We start from the raw sequence: 18276 nt of genomic DNA, 5'->3' as shown, positions 1-18276 counted from the left end.
GTGCATAACTGGGGTTGGAGGGCATCTGTGAGTATAGCGGGTTGCCTGCTGCAAATATTTGCCATCCAACATTTGGAGAGCAGCTAAGATAGGTATAATGAAGCAACAGAGTGAGCAGAGCTAGCATGCTCATCCCTATACTCCTTCACATTTCTAGATCGCTGAAGGCGATCGGACACAGGTTAGAGCGGCAATAGCGGCCTACCAGCAGGCAACAAAGGCAGCAAAGAGGCAATTTTTTGCTGCCTCTATTGCGTCGGCAGAGTGCTGTCCCAGGAGGTTGTTCCAAGTGGTCCGAAGCCTGGTCGGTCCAGTTGCGCAGGAACCTATGGAACAGTCAAAAGCCTCCTGTGACATATTTGTAAAACACTTTGCCGATAAAATCGATCGCCTAAAGGGCAAGATTCCGTACATCATGGTTACAAGTAGTGGTCCAGAGGCGGCCAGTTGCAGTCCGGTCTGCTGGGATCGGTTTCAGCCTCTTCTCTCTGATGAAGTGGACAAGGTGCTCTCTACGGTGAAACCAACCACTTGCTTGCTTGATCCTTGCCCTTCATGGCTCGTTATGAGCTGTAAAGAGAGACTGGGCAAAGGGATCAAGGCAATGGTAAATGCATCCTTGGAGGAGGGTGCAATGCCATTAGCCCTCAAGGAGGCAGTGATAAGATCTATTTTGAAAAAGCCCTCCTTGGATCCCCAAGATTTAAACAACTTTCGCCCAGTCTCCAATTTACCATTCTTGGGCAAGGTGATTGAGCGTGTGGTGGCTAAACAGTTACAGACACACTTGGAGGAAGCAGATTATTTAGATCCATTCCAATCGGGCTTCAGGACTGGACATGGAACTGAAACAGCCTTGGTCGCTCTGGTGGATGATATGAGGAGGGCGTTGGATAGGGGAGAACATACTTTCCTCGTCCTCCTGGATCTCTCAGCGGCTTTCGATACCGTCAACCACGGTATCCTGTTAAATCGCTTGGAGGGATTGGGAATAGGAGGCACTGTTTTACGGTGGTTCTGTTCCTATCTCTTCAACAGATATCAACGGGTAGCGTTGGGGGATGAGGTTTCAGACCCTTTGCCCCTTAACTGTGGTGTGTCACAGGGTTCTATCCTCACCCCCATGCTATTCAACATTTATATGAAACCGCTGGGAGCTATCATCAGGAGTTTTGGGCTGCAGTGTCACCAATATGCGGATGACACGCGGCTCTATCTCTCATTTAAATCCTCACCAGAGTTGGCTGTGGAAACCTTGTCCAATTGCCTGGAGTCCGTAAGTGGATGGATGGGAGAGAACAGGCTGAAGCTGAACCCCGACAAGACCGAGGTGTTACTGGTGGGGGATAAGAGAAGGTTGGGAAATTTAGACCTGGTGCTTAATGGGGTGAGACTAACCCTAAAGGACCAGGTCCGCAGCCTGGGGGTCATTTTGGACTCCCAGCTGTCCATGGAGGCCCAGGTCTCTGCAGTAAGTCGGGCAGCCTGGTATCAACTTCATCTGGTACAGAGGCTGCGACCCTACCTTCCTATACATCTGCTCCCACGAGTGATACATGCCCTTTTGCTGGCGGGGGTTCCCCGCTGGTGGAGGGAGGGCTGAGTAGAAGGACACTAAGCCATAGACTTATTTGAAAGAACAACTAACAAAGCAAAACCTTAGTCTTAAGTAGTGAGGTGGGCTGGAAAATTTTTCCAAACTGTACGTTTCTGTGGAAATGCATCATTTCATAAAATTAGTAAAATAATGAATGAATAAAATACAAGTGAAATTGGACATCTGGAATGGATAAATATTACGCTATGGGTTGCCACTTCACAAGGGGCTCTCTTTGTGCCACCACATGGGCTGTTATGGGGAAAGTATTTCTTTGGGTGTGCAGCTGGTGGCTCGCAACCTGCGACACCATTTGGCTGTGCTTTAGCCAGAGTTGCACCTTGGGAGTTAATAGGCTGTGCCAGTGGGCTCAGAGGCCAGACCATGGAGTGGTCTAGAGGGAGAACTTGTTCCCTCTGCTCTGCTACTTCACTATAAATACAAGGTCTGATCCACGGCTTAGCAATTAACTTTTTCCCCAAGTGACTATCTGTAGGAAATCTGCTCTTTAGGCATTCTGAAACTAGTAACCATGTTCAGTACCTTCTCTCCTCCACCTCCTTAGGCTGGAATCCTAAATACACTTATGCAGCAAGTCTCTTGCTTACTTCTATGCATATACACACAGGATTGTGCTGTTAAATCTACATAATTTAAAATAAACACATGATATTGAGTTGTCGTGTACTGAAATATTTACAAATATTCCAGTAACAATCATTTCAATGTAAAACTTTGAATTTGTTTGAATATGACATTTAAACCAGACTGTACACTTTATTTCCACCCTCTAATCAAATATTTCAACTACTTGTGGCTAACAATTAGTAAATTTGTCCAGATATTTATAAGTGTTGATAAAACCTTGAAGGTATGGGGTCTTGTTCCTGACCTTGTGCTGCATCTTTGAAATGCAGCACAGGATCAGGGACAAACTGAAGCACCTCTGCTGATCCCTAGTGCCCAAATTTGAAGCCAGGGAACTATGGCTGAAGCAGGAAAGCATGTACCTCACATTGGTGTATACTTTCCTTAATAAATACTGTAACAATTAAGATACAGAGTTTACTGTGAGGTTGGTTATGGCTAGTTAAAAACCCTAGATCAGCCTTCTCCACATCAAGTCTCTCTCAATTTTAGATTGTCATGTCACTTTTGCATGGACCTCTTAGTTCAAGCATGGGAAATCTGTGGCCCTCTGGTTGCTATTGGCCTCCCATCAGCCTCAGCTATCAAGGCCCATCAATTCCCTTCAGCCCCAGCTAGCCAGCAAGGTCAATGGTCAGGGAAGATGGGACTTGAGCAGGGATGGTGAGAAATTATATTCAGTTCACATTTCAAGCCAAATCGATCAAATTTGCACTTTCTGAAAAATAAAAACCTCAGAACCAAAACACAGTCTTCCTTATAAATTCACACTCACATTTTGCAATGCAAGTTCAACAATCAAACAATGTTTGCAAAATGCATATGTTAGGGGAAAGTAAAAATAAGTATTAGTACTAATATTTTGAAGAAAATATTGGTTTTTTAAAAAAATATGAAAAACAGTATTTTACAAAAATATAAATATTGATATTTTTGTGGGGAAAAACCCAAATCGGCATTTATCGCAAATAGTGAACATTGATCCCTTATGAAGGGTACAGGAAGAAAGTATGACTGGCACCAAAATGCGGATCCCATCCCTAGGTTGGACAAACACTATTTTTCTCACAGATCTCTGGATTGGAGAAAATAACGCAATACAGGAAGAAATATGTTATTTAAGTTAAAGGACACACACACTAAGTAATTTTTCGAATGTTATGTTGTTAAAATGACAGCTATTTGAAGCAGAGACATGACAGATAATCAGAACGTTGTGGATAGCTCTTACCAGAATGTTTTATATGTGTCTTCATGAATGCTACAGAAGGAAGGTAATTGCAAAATAGCAAGAAGGGGTTATTTATCTTCACTGCTTATTCTATTAATGCCAAGGTTGTTGAACCAGGTAGTAAGTTTCATTTAAAAAGTAAGGAATGGGAAGCAATTTGCATTTGCATGTGATTCTCATTTAAACCATGCCCCTAAGAGTAAACATTTTAACATTTTACTCAATATGAGAACTTCACAACCAATTACTTTGAAGCCTAAATTATTGATAAGAGGAGCGAGACTGAAAGTCTTTCCTCTTCTCCCAGGCATTTGATTGTTAACATCTTTGCGTTCTTGTGGGCATTTTAATTGGTCCCCCCCCCCCGGTCTCTTCTAATTTTATGAACGTTTTGGGGCGGGAGGGAGGTTGCTTTGCTTCTTAGAATTGTGTATGAGAATTTGTAGTTGCTCTGTTTTACTCTGTGTGTGTTTTATATTGTGTTTTTATACTGTAAGTGGCCTTGAGATTGTTTCATTAATAGATGTCTAAGAAATTGAAGATATATTATTATTTGTTGTTGTTATATGCCTTCAAGTCGATTATGACTTATAGTGACCCTATGAATCTTTTGGATATATTCATAGGGTTTTCACGGTAAGAGGTATTTGGAGGTGGTTTACCATTGCCTTCCTCTAAGCCTATGGTACCTAGTATTCCCAGGCAGTCTCCCATCCAAGTACTAACCAGGCCTGACCCTGCTTAGCTTCTGAGATCAGACGAGAGCAGGTGTGCTCAGGGTACTATGGCCGTAGGCTGATTATTATTATTAATTATTATACTTTATTCTTTGTGAAAAGTTCCAACTCTTTGAGCTAAAAAATATGAATAGTGCAGTTTTTATTTAACACATACACATGCACAATTCATTACTTATAGAAATCTGTTTGGGAATTTTAATGAAAAACAATTATTAGAATGGATCAATTGCCAAAATGAATAATTGAGAGTTAGGACAATCATTGTGACATTATTGTGACTCAGTACATTCCAAAGTCTCAGTACAGTCCTGGCCAAACATTATTATGTGTTTATTTAATTATAGTACTAAATTAGGAATAGAATGGTAAAAATGAAGTTGATAATGCAGAAATAAATGTATCAAAGCCAAACTCAGCTATAAAAATGAATTTGAGAGCTGGAGAAGACTTGAACACAAAATATATATGACAAATAATGGTCATATTACTGACAAATAATGCTCAGTTCAGAAAATATTCTAAAATCCTTACTATAAATATTTGTACTGTGCTTTAAATTTATGATTACTGGAGAACAAATAAAAATTAAATAATTATTTTCAACTTTAAAATCCTATTGAACAATTGTGTAAAGCTGCAGTAAAAATCCCATGGCTTGTCCATTGCTAAAATAGATTTGACATACAGACATGGTACAAGGTCAAGGTCACAGATCAGGAAGCAAGATTACAAACAGGGATGATGTAACAGCTGGGTTTTGATCAAAGCTTCAGGGATTTTAGTACACTTACCACAAAATACATTGCATTTCCTTATATAGTGGTTCTGATTTTTTTTAAAAAAATCCCTGTACTTATTTTGTGTAGCACAGCATTCAAAACACAGGACCACAAATAGAAAACTAGCTTATGTTAAAGAAACAAGAAGTTACTTCCTGTCACAGTCTATATTTTGGATAAACTAAGTAACCCAGTGACTTCCTCCAACCTTAAATTCTATCGCTAATCCTAAGTGGCCTGTGCATATGTGCAATGCATGTTCATATGACCACAGGGAGCTGCTGATTTACCCTTTCATTGGCACAAGATTCCTCATTCAATTTCAGGTGATTCCCCCCCCATGCAGACCTGTATGACACTGTTCACAGTGTTCAATAGGTCCCTCAACCCCCTAAAATAGGGATCACCAATAGGGGAACCCATGGGCATAATGGGATCCTTGAGGTCTTGCCCTATCCCCACAAAGCCTCTGAGTTCTCCTACTAACTGCCCCTTGGTCAGGGTGGTAAGGGTGGTTACTTTTTTCTCCCTTGTAAAGAACATAGAGCTGCAGGAGGAAGTTGGAAGAGTGACACTCTTTCCCATTTCCTCTTTCAGCTTTGTGTTTTGTCAAGGCTCAGATAAATTCTGCTGGATCCAACTTTTCACTCCTGTTTTCTGTCTTTCTGGTTGAGGGGGTGGGGAGAGAGGTGCAGAGAAGGGGTGACACTCATTCAAAATACCAATGTGCTCACTAGCCTAAAAAGATTGGTGACCCATGCTCTACTGGGAGGAAGTACGGGATATAAATCAAATAAATAAATAGAGAGGCTTTTGGGGAAGTACAGAGGTTATAGTGAGGAGGAGGACAAGGGAAGAATCCATTATGCAAGCTAATTTCCATTCACATGTTGTTGGATATAACCCTATATTTACTTAATATGATAAAACCTTATATTTACTACTTAAAATACAAAGAAGTAAGAGGAAAAGTGTTGATTTGGGGGAGGAATCAAAGTATACCATATGCAAAATTTTGGCACTGGTTTTAAGAAGCAACATTCTAGGGGGGATCCCGGAAATTACAGGCCAGTTAGCTTAACTTCTGTCCCTGGAAAACTGGTAGAAAGTATGATTAAAGCTAGATTAACTAAGCACATAGAAGAACAAGCCTTGCTGAAGCAAAGCCAGCATGGCTTCTGCAAGGGAAAGTCCTGTCTCAGTAACCTATTAGAAGTCTTTGAGAGTGTCAACAAGCATATAGATAGAGGTGATCTAGTGGACATAGTGTACTTAGACTTTCAAAAAGCGTTTGACAAGGTACCTCACCAAAGACTTCTGAGGAAGCTTAGCAGTCATGGAATAAGAGGAGAGGTCCTCTTGTGGATAAGGAATTGGTTAAGAAGCAGAAAGCAGAGAGTAGGAATAAATGGACAGTTCTCCCAATGGAGGGCTGTAGAAAGTGGAGTCCCTCAAGGATCGGTATTGGGACCTGTACTTTTCAACTTGTTCATTAATGACCTAGAATTAGGAGTGAGGAGCGAAGTGGCCAAGTTTGCTGACGACGCTAAATTGTTCAGGGTTGTTAAAACAAAAAGGGATTGCGAAGAGCTCCAAAAAGACCTCTCCAAACTGAGTGAATGGGCGGAAAAATGGCAAATGCAATTCAATATAAACAAGTGTAAAATTATGCATATTGGAGTAAAAAATCTTAATTTCACATATACGCTCTTGGGTCTGAACTGGCGGTGACCGACCAGGAGAGAGACCTCGGGGTTGTAGTGGACAGCATGATGAAAATGTCGACCCAGTGTATGGCAGCTGTGAAAAAGGCAAATTCCATGCTAGGGATAATTAGGAAAGGTATTGAAAATAAAACAGCCGATATCATAATGCTGTTGTATAAATCTATGGTGCGGCCTCATTTGGAATACTGTGTACAGTTCTGGTCACCTCATCTCAAAAAGGATATTATAGAGTTGGAAAAGGTTCAGAGGAGGGCAACCAGAATGATCAAGGGGATGGAGCGACTCCCTTACGAGGAAAGGTTGCAGCATTTGGGGCTTTTTAGTTTAGAGAAAAGGCGGGTCAGAGGAGAAATGATAGAAGTGTATAAATTATGCATGGCATTGAGAAAGTGGATAGAGAAAAGTTCTTCTCCCTCTCTCATAATACTAGAACTCGTGGACATTCAAAGAAGCTGAATGTTGGAAGATTCAGGACAGACAAAAGGAAGTACTTCTTTACTCAGCGCATAGTTAAACTATGGAATTTGCTCCCACAAGATGCAGTAATGGCCACCAGCTTGGATGGCTTTAAAAGAGGATTAGACAAATTCATGGAGGACAGGGCTATCAATGGCTACTAGCCGTGATGGCTGTGCTGTGCCACCCTAGTCAGAGGCAGCATGCTTCTGAAAACCAGTTGCCGGAAGCCTCAGGAGGGGAGAGTGTTCTTGCACTCGGGTCCTGCTTGCGGGCTTCCCCCAGGCACCTGGTTGGCCACTGTGAGAACAGGATGCTGGACTAGATGGGCCACTGGCCTGATCCAGCAGGCTCTTCTTAATGCTACAGCCAGATACATACAAGTCAACTTCAAACATTGGGTTTAAGCAGTAATATAGTGGCAAATTCAGAAGTACAGGGTCTCTTCATGATAGTCACACCACTTCCCCTAACTCGCTTGCTTGCTCTCCATCATCATCTCCACATTCCTCAGTCCTTCCTGCTCACTCCTTCTCCCACAACATGAGACCTCCCTAGGAACCAATCAGCATGAAAAGGAAGCATTTCCCACCCTACCTTCTTTTTCTGCTACCAACGCTCACTTTCAGGTGCTGACCCAAGAATAAGAACTGTGAAGTTAAAATCTACCTTAACGCAAAAACAGTGCTCCAAAACAAAATTAAGGTACAGACATAAAATGCATTATTATAAAATAATATCAAATTTTTAATATATATAAACAATCAATATAAAATCCTTATGTGTTCTCATATAGTATTTAAAAAATGGCCAAAGAATATGTAAACAGATCAGTGCCCAAACACAATAAATTACAAAATATATAATATAATCAAGGCAATATCAATGATGAAAGACCCTGGGGTGTTCCCACATAATGAAAAGTTTAGAGACAGGTGGTATGCCATACTCAATAAATGTTCATTAGATTTAATGATTCTTCTAATAGAAACATCTAAGGAAGAAGCAGGTAGGATAGATACAGAATTAAACCACCTTATGGATAACATCAAAAAAGATATTGGGGACAGAGCACTTCAGGAGAAAATGGGACAACTAGATAAGGATTTGGAGAAAAAATATCAGGAATTGAAAGAACTTAAACTCCGCAAATTCCAAAGGGACTTAAAAGATTATGAAGAACATAAGGTATACAGCTGGAAAAGACAAAAAGAGACCTCTAAACAGAAAAAATCTGTGTCCTTCAGCAGTGATACTGATAGAGGTTGGGATAAGTCAGGAGACAACACCATTTGGGATTCAGGTGAAAGTTCCCAGTCTGGGTCTTCTGCAACACACTCAGACAGGGCTTTTTTAATGAACAATCGAGGAAGAACCTATGGAAAGAGAAACAGATATGGGGAAGGCAGGGAAATGTACAGAAAGAAGAAAAAAATACTAAAACCCACTGGTAGTGAACTTATCCAAGAGTTTTTTTTAGTCCTGAGGAGCTGCAGTTATTAGGTAGGGGTTTGTCTTTTGTACCCACACCAAAACATGATTCCTTCAACTCTATGATACAGCTCCAGCAGCTATTTAGAAAGATAAAACTGGCTGAATTTTTTAAGGCCACAGACCCAGTTCTATCCGTTAGTATAGACACATTTAAACCCAGATCAAGAATACCAAGAATACCTGAAGTATCTGAGGGAGAGATTCATTCTTTGCAGTTGCACAATGTATACTTAGACTGTTCTTGGAGCCAGCAGGTGAGAGAAAATGGTACTATCTATAGAAAATAAAGCTGCAGATATTGGTGGTATTGCTGCCCTGGGCTGCTTTGGAGGAAGAGCAGGATATAAATTTAATAAATAAAGGTGCTAGCTGTAGCAGAAGAGGCCCAAACTCAGCACAACAGTTTCCAACTACAATGGAAGCATTCATAGTACACTCAATAGGGAAGTAAATGAAACAAGCCAATTGGGGGTGGGGTGGGATTTCTCCACAGGAAAATATTGGAGTCACCCAAAACTAAGTCATTACAACTAGAACTCACTAGGGCAACACTAGGACACTAGGACACAGTGTCTTCTCCCCCCACCCCCAAACAGATAAACTAAAAGCCACAGATGCTAAAGATAATATGGATGGTGTCGTTGGGAGCCACAAAAAAGCTTCTGGGGGCCACATGTAACTTCAGGCTAGCCACTTCTGCACTAAATCATGGTTCATCTTTACATAACACGTTACCATGGGCTCCTGCTGGGAAGAAGGGCGGGATATAAATCAAATAATCAGTAAAATAAAGTCACTATTAAATCAAAAGAATGAAGTCCTCATTGGCACAAGTCCATTATTTATATCTCAAAGTAGTTCTGTCTCACAAGAAAATGTGTACATGCCAGTCTAATTTTACTTTGCATCTATTATAACCCTAGAGACCATCCAGACAAACTTTCTTAGGCGCCTATTATTTCTCCCTCCTGGAACTTCTGCAGCTATGCTTAGGGCGGAGATAGGTATCCCTCTGCTCAGCGCCCACATACACCTAGCTCTTCTGAGATTTGCGAGAATCTTTACCGCGATACAAGGTAAAGAATTACTAAAATGTTGTTTTTGCCACCCCTTTTCAAACAAAATCTGGGGCAGCAAAATAGAAGAATTATTGCACAGATATCACCTAACTCCTCAGCAATTTTATACTATAGGCTCAAATAAGACGCTCCGAGAAACGATTTTTAACCATTGTAAATATCTAGATAGACTTACTTTACTTAATTCTCATGCAGCCCCATGGTATTGGAGATTTAAAACGGACCCTATTTGTTCCCAATATCTTCTGCACCCGCTTCACATTAATTTAAGACATGCATTCACTGCTCTTCGATTTTTCACTCTTCCTAATGCTGACAGACTGGGCTCAATAGCAAACGTTCCTAAGAATTTGAGAAAATGTGTATGTGATTTAAATGTGAAGGAAGATCTCCCGCACATTTTGCTATATTGCCCAATATATTACAATCTTAGGCTTCATCTTTTGCAGGAATTGTTGGATGCAGATGGGTTGATTACGGATGAGGAAAAAATAGTCTTTTTAATGTCAGATCAAAATTTTCAAATAACATGTAAGGTAGCTTTATTTGCTTTAATAGTTCAGAAATTGAGAGTTAAATTGATGGTAAGGAAATACTGGTGATGAAGGAAATTCCTATTAGACTTTTACGTAAGAGAAAAGAATATGCTTTCCTTACAGAAAAACTTAAGCAATGCAAAATTCAATTTAGGTGGGACGTTCCAGAAGGAGTGATTTTTACATTCAGACAACAGAAATATAGATTGAATACGGTTCAAAAAGCAAGGGACTTCTTGAGAAAAGCTTCAAAAGATATGGAAGAAGATAAACTCAAAGATATGGATACAGTTCCTGGGAAACAAAGTCAACAAGGATACGCAGAGGAGGGGAAGGAAGATGATGGATCAAAAGGAGCATCAGGCAAATTTTAAAATACACGCTTAACGATGGATTACAAATACCTAACTTGGAATATAAATGGAGCCAACACGGCGCAGAAGAGAAAGAAAGTGTTTCATTATTTGAAAAAATTAAAATTGGATATAATTTGTCTACAAGAAACTCATATTCAGAAGAAAGATTCTAAATATTTGATTTGTAAAAATTTGGGTGAAGAATTTATTTCAGCTGGACCAAAAAAAAAAAATGGAGTTGTTCTCTATATTAACCCACAATTGCTTCCTAAATTGGTATTATTGGACGATAGTGGTAGATTTGTGGGGGTTGAAATTACTTTACAAGGTACAAACATTTTGATAGTGGGTATTTATGCCCCCAATGAAGATAAAACAAGGTTTTATACAGGACTTATGGAAAAATTGTCAGAGTTTTCATATGAGCATTGGTGTGTCATGGGTGACTGGAATGGGGTAATCTCACCAAAAATTGATAGGCTTTCTGAAAAAAATATCAAAGAGACACAAGGTAAATTACCGAAGATTTGTTTTGAACTCATGGAACATCTAGAATTGGTGGATACCTGGAGATATATAAATGATAATGCAAAGGAATTTACTTATTTTTCAGAAAGACATAAAACATTTTCGAGGATTGATATGATTTGGATGTCAAAAATTTTAGCGAAGGATATTTTTAAAATGGATATATTACCAAAAACTTTTTCGGACCATAATCCTGTGATATTAACTTTAAAAAAAAAAAAATCTTGGATTTAGATGGAGACTAAATGAATCTTTATTACAGAATGATAAAGTAGTACAAGAATGTAAGAAGAAATTAAAGGAGTTCTTTGAATATAATTTACATAAAGGAACAAGTGAAAATATTGTTTGGGATACAAGTAAGGCATTTATGAGGGGATACTTTATTAAATGTAATTCTGAATTAAAAAAAAAGAAACAACAGAAAATGCAATTAATTTTGGAAGAAATAAAACAAAAAGAGGAAGAATTGAAAAAGAATCCAGCTAAAGTTTCTATTGTAAATCAAATTAAAATGTTACAGAAGCAAGTATCAATGTTGACAGTTAGAGAAATTGAAAGGAAATTAAATTTTGCTAAACAAAGGACTTTTGAATTTGCAAATAAACCTGGGAAATGGTTAGCATATAAATTAAGAAAAGAACGTCAAAAAAATATTATTTTAAAGATACAAGAAGGAGATGAGACGCTGACAGACAATGTAAAAATCAAAAAGATTTTTCATCAATATTACTCAACATTGTATAAGTGTCAAGAAATTCCATCTGAAAAAATAGAAGAGTATTTATTTAAACAGAATTTGCCTAAAATTACAGATTTTCAGAGACAAGTTATTAATGGCCCTATTACGTCAAGAGAGATATCTGAAGCTATAAATAAAATTAAATTAGGAAAGGCACCAGGACCAGATGGGCTATCTGCAATGTATTATAAATGTTTGGAGGAAGAACTCCTGCTACCTTTACAGTCTACAATGAATTCTATTTTGCAAGAGGGAAAGATACCGGATAGTTGGAAAAATGCTAATATAACATTAATACCTAAAGAGGACCAAGATTTAACTAAAACAAAAAATTATCGGCCAATATCTCTACTGAACAATGACTATAAAATTTTTACAATGATTTTGGCTGAAAGATTGAAAATAATATTGCAACAATTTATTCAGGAAGATCAATCAGGGTTTTTACCTAAAAGACAATTACGTGACAACGTCAGGAATGTTTTGAATGTGTTGGAATATTTAGAACAACGAAATGATAAACAAGCAGCTCTGATTTTTTTAGATGCTGAAAAAGCATTTGATAATTTGAATTGGAAATTTATGTTCCAGGTTTTGGAGCAAATGGATTTTGGAGACAACTTTATAAAATGGATCAGATCGATTTATACATCACAGAAGGCCCAGATAATTGTTAATGGAGACTTAACGGATTCATGTGAAATACAAAAGGGTACAAGACAGGGATGTCCATTATCTCCCCTTTTATTTATTCTGGTTTTAGAAGTGCTGCTTAGAGATATAAGGCAAGATAAAAGGATTTCGGGATTAAAAATAAAAAAAGAAGAATATAAATTGAGAGCATTTGCTGATGATTTGATAATTGTACTAGAAAACCCTTTGGAAGGAATTCATATACTGATGGACAAATTAAAAGAATTTGGACCTTTAGCAGGATTTAAGATCAACAATCAAAAAACAAAGATGTTGGTGAAAAATTTAACTTTAAGGGAACAGAAAGAGTTAATGGACAAGACAGATTTTACAATAGAAAAAAAGTTGAAATATCTAGGCATCATCATGACAAATAAAAACTCAAAGTTGTTTCACAATAATTACGAAAAATTATGGACAGAGATTAAGAAAGATTTGCTAAGATGGGATAAACTACAACTGTCATTAATGGGTAGAATATCTGTGATAAAAATGAATGTATTACCGAGAATGATGTTTTTGTTTCAAACAATACCTGTAATATCCTCTGATTTACCTTTTAAACAATGGCAAAAAGATATTTCTAAATTTGTATGGCAAGGAAAAAAACCAAGAGTTAAATTTAAATTACTTCAAGACGCTAAAGAAAGAGGAGGACTGGGATTACCAAATTTGAGACTTTATTTTGCTGCCTGCTGTTTAGTCTGGATAAAGGAATGGATCTTATTGAGGAATAAAAGACTATTGGATTTGGAGGGCCACAATTTGAAGTGGGGATGGCATGGATATCTATGGTATGACAAAGTAAAAGTAAATGTAGACTTTAATAATCATTTTATAAGACGTCCTCTGTTGAAAATATGGAATAGATACAAACCAAGGTTTTATTTGAAAATACCATTATGTGTCTCAAGTCAAGAAGCGTTTTATAGAAGAGAAATGTCTGGAAAAGAGAAATGGTTAACTTATCAAGAACTATTAGAAAATGTACATGGAGAACACATAATGAAAGAGAGAGAACAATTGATAAAGGAAGGATATAGTTTTCATTGGTTTGCCTATTTACAATTGTTAGAAAGATATAAAATGGACAAGAAAATGTATGGGTTTGAAATAAATAAATCTGATTTTGAAATAGGTTTGTGTACAAATGATGAAAACATAATTGCAAAAATGTATAAACTTTTATTGAAAATGGATATGGAGGAAGAACAAGTAAAAGAGTGCATGGTAAAGTGGGCAAAAAATTTTGGTCATAACATACAAATGGATCAATGGGAAAATATGTGGAAAAAAGGTTTGAAATTTACATTATGTTATAATCTTAAAGAAAACTTTTATAAAATGATGTACCGTTGGTACATGACTCCAGAAAAGCTGTCAAAAATGTATAGTAATGTCTCTAATGTTTGTTGGAAATGTAAACAACAAGAAGGATCTTTTTATCATATGTGGTGGTCATGTAAAAAGGCAAAATTATTCTGGGCACAGATAGGCAGGAAGATGCAAAAAATTTTAAAAATAAATATTCAGTCAAAACCAGAATTTTTTTTATTGGGCTTTATGGATAAACAAATAGAAAAGAAATATGGAAGAATAATATTATATATGATTACGGCAGCAAGATTATTATATGCACAAAAGTGGAAAATGGATTCAATACCAACAATGGAAGAATGGCTATTGAAATTAATGGACTTAGTAGAAATGGATAAATTGACGTGTTTACTTAGAGAAAAATCGACAGATACATTCCTTAAGGATTGGAAGCCTCTCTTAGACTTTTTGTCGAAAGATCAAAATAAAATGATGATACTGGGATTTGATGATTAATTAAGACAGCTTATGGAGAAAAGGGATTTTGTATGTATATATATTAAGGGACAGGTTTGATGTATATTATATACTTATAGCTGATCTGTGACAAATCGGAAGTCAATCAACCATTTTATTTTCATTTTTTGTTGTAATATTGTTATGTTTTTTCTTACTTTGTTTTGTTTGTTTTTGGAAAAATTTGAATAAAAATTATATAAAAAAAAAAAAAGAAATTGAGAGTTAAATTTATCACAGAATCATCTTCCATATAAATGCTACGAATATAATAAATGATAATATAAGAACATGATTATTGTTATTTACCGACCTGCTGTTGTGAACATTTTTAGCTTATTCCTTTTTTGCACATATATATACATATACATATGTAAGTATATTCATTGTATTGTTTGTATCGAATATTATATCTTTGTGTATATTGCGTTGGCCTATGGCCCTGCAATTAATAAACTATGACTATGACTATTTTACTTTGCTGGTCAAACAGCCATCAATGAAAAAGTCTGTTTGCACATACTGCTAAACTGTGAGCCTAAGAAGCACCCTGGACCCATGCACTTCCCTCATCTGTTTCCTCTTCCTAGGACGAGAGATACACCAGGCTCATTGTTGCATACAAACCAAGAAACATGATTTGGAGAAAAAAAACCAACCCAACAACCTCAAGTTTGTTAAATATGCCAACTTTGAACAATGCCTATGGGCCTTCTATAGGCATCAGATTGACCACTGTGGTCTGACTAGGCAGGCCTTGGTCTAATCCAACAGGCTGTTTTTTATATTATCTAATTAAAGCCACAATGCAGACTTTAGTACAATAGCTGCATTTTCCCTCTTAATTTCATGTTGTTATTTGAATGGAGGGAAGATGTATATTCTCAGAAATGGATGTTAATTTAGAGACTGTGGGATAGATCCAACTTCCCATAACATTAGTTCACGCCTACATTAAAACGATCCAACAACTGGAGGGGCACAAGTACCCCACCCTTGAGATAGATCTTGTTTTAAAATATTTACAGACCGCCTTAAATGAGTAAAACTGTCAAGGTGGCTTACATAAAAACAATTTAAAATTGCAGCTTCAATAGTAAAGTGAAAGACAGAACAAAGAGAATGCAATTTCTACAAGATACCCACAACATTAATAAACCAGCAAAACTAAAATCACACATCCAGCCCAGAATATAAAACACAATTTTGCTCAAGCTATTAGCTAAAAAAAGCATAGGTCAGCCGAAACAAATAGGTCTTCAAAGACCTTCTAAAGGAATAGAATGCAATAGCTTTTTGGAGGTCAGCTGGCAAAGAATTCCAGTCATGGGGCCATTAAGGAAAAGGCCCTCTCCCTTGTGTCTACCAATTTTATAGATCGGGGTGGAAGAGATAAGGAAAGCATCCATCATTTTTCTTAACATGTAGGCAGGTTGACATGAGCGCAGGCAGTCCTTCAAATAACTTGAACCCAAACCATTTATGGGTATAAAGGTTAAAACCATCATTTTAAATTGGCTTGGAAATGCACTGGCAACCAGTGTGGCTGGTGTAATGGTATCACATGACTGCACTGCAACCATCAGGACTCGGATGGCCACATTTTTTGCCAGATGAAAGGAAACAACAGCAACACATAGGAGCAAAATAAACAAGGAAACAAAAAAAAGTTCAAGCTCTTTGAATTACCACCACCACCCTGGAAATATTTCTTCCCCTCTCCCTAAAAAGCATTTCTATAGATCTGAAAATTGAAACGTTTAATCTAGTCCTCCATAAATACAATATAGCAAGATGTAAATACTACAACTATTCCCAATCTGTCATGAATTTATGATCTTTTAATTTTATTATTTCCTTAAAAATTCACCATCACAGAACACAGGATTACATCACTAGCTGAAAACAAAGGTATGCCATTTACCAGCAGTGAAGTGTGAGTGGGGGTAGAGCAGCAGCAGCGGCACTATTTCAGCTCCAGTGCTGTGTTCACCAGGACAGGGTGAGGCAATGACAAAGTTGTGGGAGCTCCAGGTTGGCACTCAGAACTCTCCTGACCTCACTCCATTTCCACTCTTCACCCCCACATGGGCCACCGCTTCCATTTATCCTAGCAAGATTCAGTAGAGTCCAACCAAACATGGCAAATAATTCTCTAGGCACATTTTAATTTCAGCTACAATAAAACTTAAGTCTTAAAAATGATGCCTACAACCTAATGAATGACTATGTGATCCACGCATAGAGGCAAAGGAATCTAAGTAGCAGTACAATATATACCTCAGTGGTAAAAAAAAAAAAAACATTTTCCAGCTGTGGGTAAACAAATAATAAGCCTCAAGTCACCAGTCAGACATGCTGATTCAAACTTGACACTGCATTTTCTTCTAAGTTTATCATTTTAAAAAAATAAATGCATACCCTTTCAAGCAATAGGAGGCATCCATGCATTTTGCTTCATGTACCACTACCTGGTTTGGAGTCCTTTGTTGTTGTTATGTGCCTTCAAGTTGAGTTTGACTTATGGAGACCCTATGAATCACCTCCAATTTCCAATGGTAGAATTAGATTTTAAGATCCAGGATAAATAAAGTAACTTCATTACTTTATTTGATGAACAGGGAACCTTTGAGTCATGAAGGGTAGGAATTTGGGGGTTCCCTTGCCATCCACCCTTGCCAACTGTAACAAATAGGATTCTGCTTCAGAGTTAATAGACTTGGCAGGAGAATTGCATTCAGCTCCCCTATGACCACAACATCAGGGAGATGCTACAATTGTTGGGTGAGGAGCAGGAAAACATTTACATTCTTAATAAATGCACTGGCAAGGGCTGCTTTGTAGCTAAAATAAGGCAGGAATACCACCCCCCACCCAAGTCTGTGACAAGATTCTGAGGGTCCAGATTACCTGATTCTGTTTGTTGCATTCATTTGAAGATCCTTCTATTGTTTCTTATTTATGGACTTGTTCAGACTGCTATTTTTCAATTTGTCTTTTTTCTCCTCGGAGATTACTGATGCCCAGTGTTAGTGCACTGTTTTAGTGGATGTACATATACCCTCATATACCTCAGTAATCTGTAAGAAAAAAACATAATAACCTGCTAATTTTGCAATCAGAAGAATTAAAAGTTTAAAATTTAAAGTATATATCTTATTAAACAATAACATTGATTCCAACTTCACACTTATCCCAAACCTCAAAGGAAGAGGACTAGTGCTCAAAGACAAAGCATGGATGAATGGATTCTAAATTGTAAGTCAGCACAGAAAAGACTACAGAACTTTGTTAATGCTTATATAATGTGAAAGTTAAGGTAGGAGCCCAAATATTAATTACCCTGCCTTTTGGTGCACCAGTGAATTTGTAAGAAGCATTAACACTTATTTTAAACTGATGGTGTTAAAAATATATAATTTTATTTATTTATTTATTATTTGATTTATATCCCGCCCTTCCTCCCAGCAGGAGCCTGTCTTTGACAGTCTTCCTCTGCTTCAGGTTTGGGGAACATTTAGTCCTCCAGATGTTGTTGAACTACAACTTCCATCATCCCTGGCCATTGATCTTGCTTCTTGGGGCTGACAGGAACTGTAGTTCAGCAACATCTGGAGGGCCAAAGGTTCCCCACTCCTGCTCTAGCTCAATATATCATTTGGAGTATTGTCTCTTATATTTTATTTACTTCTATTTCCTGTTACTTCTGATGCATGCAGAGAACCACTATCTGGATGTGGATAGGTCAGACTGCAAAGTACGTGCAATCTGAAAGTGGAATGGACTGCAGGACTTAGGAAAAAGGGTACAGCATGCACTGCAAGTCCAAATATATAA

At 37.6% G+C, this 18276-nt stretch overlaps 1 protein-coding gene and 1 pseudogene across 8 annotated transcripts in view; both read right to left on the bottom strand.

Moving 5' to 3' along the window:
• NRIP1 (nuclear receptor interacting protein 1) overlaps window positions 1-18276 on the bottom strand; it is a 103388-nt gene that overhangs the window by 5148 nt on the left and 79964 nt on the right. For 5 of the 8 annotated variants that reach the window (XM_061627917.1, XM_061627918.1, XM_061627916.1 and 2 more), the window contains one exon: window positions 17350-17519. The exons of 1 other annotated variant lie outside the window; for it this stretch is intronic. The gene's annotated coding sequence lies outside the window, so the exon portion shown is untranslated. Of the gene's footprint in view, window positions 1-16363; window positions 16550-17349; window positions 17543-18276 lie in introns of all 8 variants that reach the window. 2 more of the 8 variants (XM_061627922.1, XM_061627921.1) reach the window with 2 other exon arrangements.
• On the bottom strand, window positions 4154-4272 carry LOC133386273 (5S ribosomal RNA; annotated as a pseudogene).

This window comes from Rhineura floridana, chromosome 5 (genome assembly GCF_030035675.1).
Source record: "Rhineura floridana isolate rRhiFlo1 chromosome 5, rRhiFlo1.hap2, whole genome shotgun sequence".
In the NCBI taxonomy this organism is placed as follows: Eukaryota; Metazoa; Chordata; class Lepidosauria; order Squamata; family Rhineuridae; genus Rhineura; species Rhineura floridana.
The sequence above is the reverse complement of the archived record's forward strand: the minus strand, read 5'-3'. Positions and strand labels throughout refer to the sequence as shown.